General features: G+C 38.4%; 1 pseudogene; it reads right to left on the minus strand.

Annotated features, from left to right (window-relative positions):
* Positions 1 to 1348: 1348 nt before the first annotated feature.
* Positions 1349 to 3727, minus strand: LOC140921243 (uncharacterized; annotated as a pseudogene).
* Positions 3728 to 7126: the final 3399 nt, after the last annotated feature.

Consider the following 7126-nt stretch of genomic DNA (forward strand, 5'->3'; position numbering starts at 1 on the left):
ACGTACAAAAATTAGTCACGGTTATGACTGTCATTGTCCATGAAACTGGTGGACTGTCAATGTTTGGGAGTGTAAAGAAGTGATTTTGAATTGTATCAGCCCAAAACTACTCCTTTCTCAGTCAGTCATTTCTTCATCGCGAAAAGTAAGTGCTTTTGTTTAATTTGGTCGTTATCTCGGGGGCACCCAACGACAATTTTCGGAAAAATATCTGTTCGGAAGACGATTTGAGATCTAGAATTTTCGGAACATTTGTTGTAAAATTACTTGCTTGCCTGCCTCTCCTAGGATTTTTGAACACCTAAAAAATGGTAAAATTACCCATTTTCAACGGATTTTTACCCTAAAAAGGTCACCTAGAATTTTCGAGAGCCTTTTTTCAGCTAGGAAATCCGAATAGATGAAAAATTTATAGGGGATAAAAATATGCCTATATTCACCGTTTAAATACTAAAACACGTTTAACAATGCTATGTTGAAGTGCTTTTGAACTATATTCTCGTTGGGTGCCCCTGTTATCTGTAGCCTTTCTCATGACAATTCAAGTTCTTGCCTACAAGTCCGCCATTAGCTGTCTGCACTTGACAAATTCTTGGTACTTCGCTGTGAAATTTTGCTGTCAAGGCGAACATAACGTACATGATCTAATAGACGCTAATTGATTAGACTGCGAGCAGTCCCTCAGGATGGCCACGCGGGCGAGGAAATTAGCGGAGCGAGCGAAAGTAAAAAACAAGAAGCCGAGGGAAAGCTGGGGAGGAGGCGCCTCTCTCCAGTTTCCCTCTCGGCCATTTCTTTCTCTCCAGTCCTGCCGAGCTTAAGCCGAGCTTAGGCTCGACTGACTGAAGAGGGACTGCTCGCAGTCTATCCTTATTATAACAAAATTCTCTAATGTTGTGATTTCCTATCATAACCCTGATTTCAACATTAATGATAAAGTGTTATGCCTAAGTACACTCTTTTTATTTTATAAGAGTATATTTTATAAGAATATCGGCTCTTGATGAACACTATAGTGAGAAAAAGATCTCGATTTTTAGTTTATCACCACATTATTAAGTCTGGAGAGAGAAAGGACCGGAAATTGAACCACCGCTCATAATGCTCATGTTATTTGCATAAAATGGTTGTATTTAATATATGGCACGACTAAATAATGATTTCTAAAACAAAAACAATAATATTTTAAAAATTTACACGCTTCGATGCGATCCTGAAGCTTCCAACAATTTTGAATTCTATTGGAAAAATAAACTCACTTGAATCATTATTTCAGCTCAAGCACTTGATGGTTTATTAACGTTATATTTTTGTCTTCAGAAATTAAAGTAAATTGGTAACTTTGTTTAAATAGTTTCTATTTCAAAATATAATTTGGCATGTCCACTTAGTCGCTTAAGGGCAATAAATCATTTTTTACCAAAGAGCTTTATATGCTTCAATCTACCCACAAAATGGCAAACCTTACTCAGAATGAAATATGTGCTGTGCTCTGTTCGAAAAGGCAATACAATCCAACATGATGGAGAAAAAATGGCTATGTGAAATTGTGCACATAGCCGGTTTATTAAACTCTGAAAATCAAATCCAATACAAATACAAACTGAAACTTTCATTAAACATGTATTGCCGGCGAAGGTGAGGGCAATCAACCGCCAAAGACCTTGCTAAGCAAGGGCACGCCCCACCCAAGCAGGAATTTCATTCTGGGTAAAGGTATTACAAAATATTTAATATTACAAAATTGCATAATCTGTTCAGATCAAATCAATAGTGCGGTTCCAACGTTGTGCCGCCCCTGCAAGCAACAACATCACAACCTCTGACACATTCAATTAAGAAACAGATTCTAGAGAGGTTATTCTAATATACTTTTTGAAAGCATCAGATTTCCATCTACCCAAGTGCCTAATCTTGTTGTCGGAAACCCCTTGTTCAGCCGCATAAGTAGCAGCACCAATCCTAAAGCTGTGTCCTTTATATCTGTTGGGATCTAAGTTGCATAGCCGAATAACTGAGCCAAGCATTTTTACTAAACTCGCTTCTTAAAACTGGGGACCCATCGTGATTAATAAAAAGTGGGCCATGTACTATCCCACGAACAGAAACATAATCCAAGAATGATTGAACATGACATGCTTTCGGTTGTCTATTCAAAACTATAGAAAAAGGATTTTGATTGTAATTATGTTTATAGCTTGTGAATGTAATTATCAAGGAAAAGACATTGCCATTCCCACTATGTTTTTTAGAAACTTGATCCAGTTGTAAAAGGTTACCATTGACACTGTCTCGCATTGACACTGTGATTTCACCAATAAGACGAAATGCAAAAAATGCCATAGCACACATGGCCTTAAAAATAAATAATTCATATTGAGAAACACAAAAAATATCTAAACCTTTCATGATGCGAACTAAAATGGGAAGGGTAATAGGCAACCTTGAGTCCAGTTTGTAACCAATCTTACCATACCCTTTAAGCATCTCAGTAATGTAAAAAGTTTTGTTAGGATCCCGTAGACCCGCTAAGCGACGGAAATACCCAAGGGCAGAAACATAAGTATTTACTGTGGAGGAAGCATATCTACGATCAAATAAATATGCAACAAACAATGCCAATTTGGCCGGCAACACTGTTAAAGAAATGTGTGAGCTCTGTAAAAAACTTCTTTGAAATTCTTCATAAAGCTTCCATGCCCTACGGTACGTTGGTACTGAAGACTTCTGTAAACTAGCAGATAGAAGATCATGAACTATAGATGCCAGTTTGCCGGGAGTAGATGGGATGGGATTGCTGTTGGCATGGGATCCATGTAAGCTGGTGCTAGTTTCTTGAAACGCTCGATCTGCAAACGAGACAGTGCATCAGCAAGAGTGTTCTTAAAACCCGAAATATGCTTCGCTTTAAACAAAATATTGTGCCTCAAACAAACTAGCACAAGTTTACGAACAAAAATCATTAAAGAAGTATCTCTACAGGTAGACTTATTTATCACATGTACTAATGCCTCATTATCAGTAAAGAATGTAATACACCTGTCCCTAATATGGTCACCCCACAAAATTAAACTCAGAACAATTGGGTAAAATTCCAGAATTGCAACCATTCCTTAAGCCATTCACCATAGCACCAGTGAGAACCAAATACAGCTCCAAAACCGTGCACCCCTGCCGCATCAGTAAATAACTGTAGGCTCACACTATTTTCCCATTTCTTATTAAGAAAAAATGATTTACCATTGTATTCTTGAAAAAACTGTTGCCAAGTAAACAAATCAGCCTTCACCTCCTTAAAAACACGATCAAAATGACCTGGTCTTTTGAGGCCAATTGTCAAGTCGATAAGCCGTCTTAAAAAGCAACGGCCTGGAACAACCACTGAACAAGCGAAATTTAGTACCCCGGTAAGTGACTGCAACTCTCTCAATGTTGCCTTCTTCTTTCTGATATATTCAGCAATCAACTGTTTACACTTCAATAATTTATCTTCAGGTAAGCGTGATTCACAATGGATAGTGTCTAGTTCCACACCTGCCAATGTCAAAATTGTAGATGGGCCAAATGTTTTTTCAGGTGCCATGGGAATGCCTAAAAAATCACATAATTCTAAGAAGAGTCCGAGACTTCTTAAATTCCCCTGGGGTTTTCTTTGGAACAATACCCAGGGGTGACACTCTGAAAACAGGAAAGGGTGGTATATCAAAAGGCCCAGCCAACATATGGGCTTCCAGCTCCTTAGCTAATTTTTGATCAACTACTTGGGACTGTTGTCGTGCAGATAACAAATTAGGAGATTCATAAGATCTACTTTGACCAACCGAAAAGAGATGAAATCCATACTTAAATCCATCAATTAAAAACATTCACTTTTGAAAGTCGTACCCTTCTAGCAAAAAGTCAAGTCGGTTTACCTTTACTGGTGTTGGGAGTGGTAGGATTGGCAGCAACAGGTTTTCCAGTGAAGTTACCAAAATTATGGCAATTTATCATTTGATGAGTCTTTTGACATAATGGGCATGAATGCTTAAAATTACATCTAACACATTTTAAGCCTTTATGATACTTCCAGCAATAACCTTTGGGAACTCGAAAGCCTGACTTCGATTCATCCTCAAATCTCTTTATCTGTGAATAATATTATTTTTGGATGGCTGCGATCTAATCTACAACTCCCAATGCACTGCACCCCAAGAACATGCTTTGAGGTCTTTTTGTCAGAGATATCGAAAGTTCTCGTCATAATATCGCCAGTTATATCCTCTTGCTGCCAAATCCCTAATAGTTTCACTATACTTCATTAAAAAGGGGGCTTCAACAGGATATCTCTGTGTGTAGACACCCACAAAGATTTGGTAGGCTGTGACCCACATTTCAATTGAATTGATATGTTTTAACTTTTGCTTTGGCTCCAATGTGATGCGTGGTTGGTCATTTGATGATGCCATGTCATTTGAAAGGCATAGAAGGAAACTGTCATGTTTTTTCTTATTATGTGCGAGCAATCCAAAATCGACATATTCATGGGCCCATATTTTTCTTTTTAGCCTATCACAAACTGACATGTCAATGGGAATGTCTGATGACACAAAAATATCTTTAGGCTTATACTAGTGCTTCCTGACAACCTATCCAATACAGTCGCAATCGACCCCTGTACAGTTGCGGCTGATGTGCTAGCCTGATCTGAACTATTTAAATTTCAGAAGTATTAACCTGAGAACCACTTAACTTATTGATGACTGGTTCAGCGACAACTGACCCCTGTACGGCTGAGGCTGTTTCAGGCAATGAAACATTTCCAGTACCTGCATTATCATTGAATTGTGTATTTTGTTATTTTTGTAATACTGCATTTATCACCCTCTCAATCAAGTCATCAATGCCAGCATACGGAGGACCTGCTGGGCCTGGGAGCTGATCTGCTTGTTCTTCATTCTCCTCCACCCGTCTACGGCGACTAGCTGTCTGTTGCTCGGACTCTTGCAAGATAGTAGTTTTTCTCTTCAATCTAGCTGATGCCCGGCGAGACATCCTGAAACGTAAAATAGCTCAACACCAGTATACATGTAAGCTAGAAACATATACAAGCTTTTCCATTGCTAACGAGGTCATTATGCCCAAAAAGAACCAATCCAGATTATAAATTTCAGCAAATGCCCAATGACACAAGTAAAGTGAATGCCCATAGGCATGGTATGAGTAACAAAACAACATCCAACAACAACATTAATCAGGGAGTTTAATTATCAAATTTGCTCCATCTAAATGACTGAAGAAGATCTCAACATGATCAAAAACAACAACTTCGAGATAAACATGGCATAACCGCCGATTTCACATATATCCGAAATATATAACATGCCTGTTTTTATAGTACCATAAAGAAAACCTTCCGACAACCTCTGGTTGGGAAAAATATATAATACTAAACATCTAGCTCGGTCAAGAAACTATGCACTGCATGGTACAAATTAAACCCAAAATTAAACAATGAAACAGGACATCACAACATGAACTTATACATGAACTATGGCATGGATGGCTTGGCAGACTACACATGTTGCCGGAACATATAAAATGCCTGTCCCTATAAATGCCCTAAAAACATTCCAAGAACCTCTGGTTGGACAAATGCAAAAAGACCAAACCTGTAGCTTGGTCAAAAAACCATGCACTGCATTGTACAAACTCAAACTTACATAACAAACAGGACTTCACAACGTGAACATGTACATGAACTATGGCAGGGATGGCTTGGCAGACTACACATGTCGCCGAAACATATAATAATGCCTGTCCCTATAAATGCCATAAAAAACATTCCAACAACCTCTGGTTGGACAAATACAAAAAGACCAAACCTGTAGCTTGGTCAAAAAACCACGCACTGCATTGTACAAACTCAAACTTACATAATAAACTGGACTTCACAACATGAACATGTACATGAACTATGGCAGGGATGGCTTGGCAGACTACACATGTCGCCGAAACATATAAAAATGCCTGTCCCTATAATGCCACAAAAACCTTCCAACAACCTCTGGTTGGACAAAAACAGAAAGACCAAAACCATAGGTTGGTCACAAATCCATGCCGAAGCATGGCACAAAAACATAATTAAACATGAACATTCCAACAACCTCCGGTTGGACAGAAGTGAAAAGACCAACAATGTAGATTGGTCAAAAATCCATGCACAGCATGGCACAAACACAATTAAATGACAAAACAGGACATAACAACATAAACATACATCTAACAAGAACGGAATTTTTGCACGTCCCAAATACAAAACAACATACTTCAGTTTGTAATTTATGATTGGAAATACAATCACAGTTTTATTCACATCGAAATGACCATAAGCTGTCATTCAATTTGAGTTTTCAGCTGAAATTAATAATTTCTGTTATATCCATTTGGATAATATCGACATTGCCAACAACATAAACCCACAATGTATTTGCCATGAGCATTACTCACTCAGACTTATTCAAAATGTACACAGTATGATTCCAAGTCACCACTGGGGCGACGAACGAAAGAATGACCAAGTATCATTACTTTCGGGACACACAAAGCTATTTTGGACGGAAAGGAAATAATTTATTTGAAAGGTCAGATCGCTCGTATGTACAAAAACCGAAGCGATGCGACACCAGCCAGAAATGTTGTTCAGAATGGTTAAAAGTCATTAAAAACCAATTGGAAAGTGAAAATGGGTTGCAAGTTACGACCATCGATGCAAAATTCAAATCAGTACCCTCGATTCCATGTTCCTATCCTCTTTCCAAAGTACTGTACTCATAAACTATGTAACAGTCCGGAATATCCCATGTTTTGCGCACAGGATTCTGGGATCGCCAGGGGGCAAACATTGCGAATCGCTACAAAGAAATGTATGGCGTGGAGTTGTTTCTCCGTTAAAAGCGGTGTCTTTGGACATAGAATGCCGCATTTTGCCGTGATTTTATGAGAAACGGAGGTCACTAATTCTGGTGCGTTGAAATTTCAAGTTTCTGTGTGCATAATGCGATAAATTCTATCGATAAACACTCCTTGCGTGAGGTTGAGTGTGAAATTTATGTTTACTGAATTTACACAGACATGAAGAATTCGA

Source organism: Porites lutea, chromosome 12 (genome assembly GCF_958299795.1).
Source record: "Porites lutea chromosome 12, jaPorLute2.1, whole genome shotgun sequence".
NCBI classification, from domain to species: domain Eukaryota; kingdom Metazoa; phylum Cnidaria; class Anthozoa; order Scleractinia; family Poritidae; genus Porites; species Porites lutea.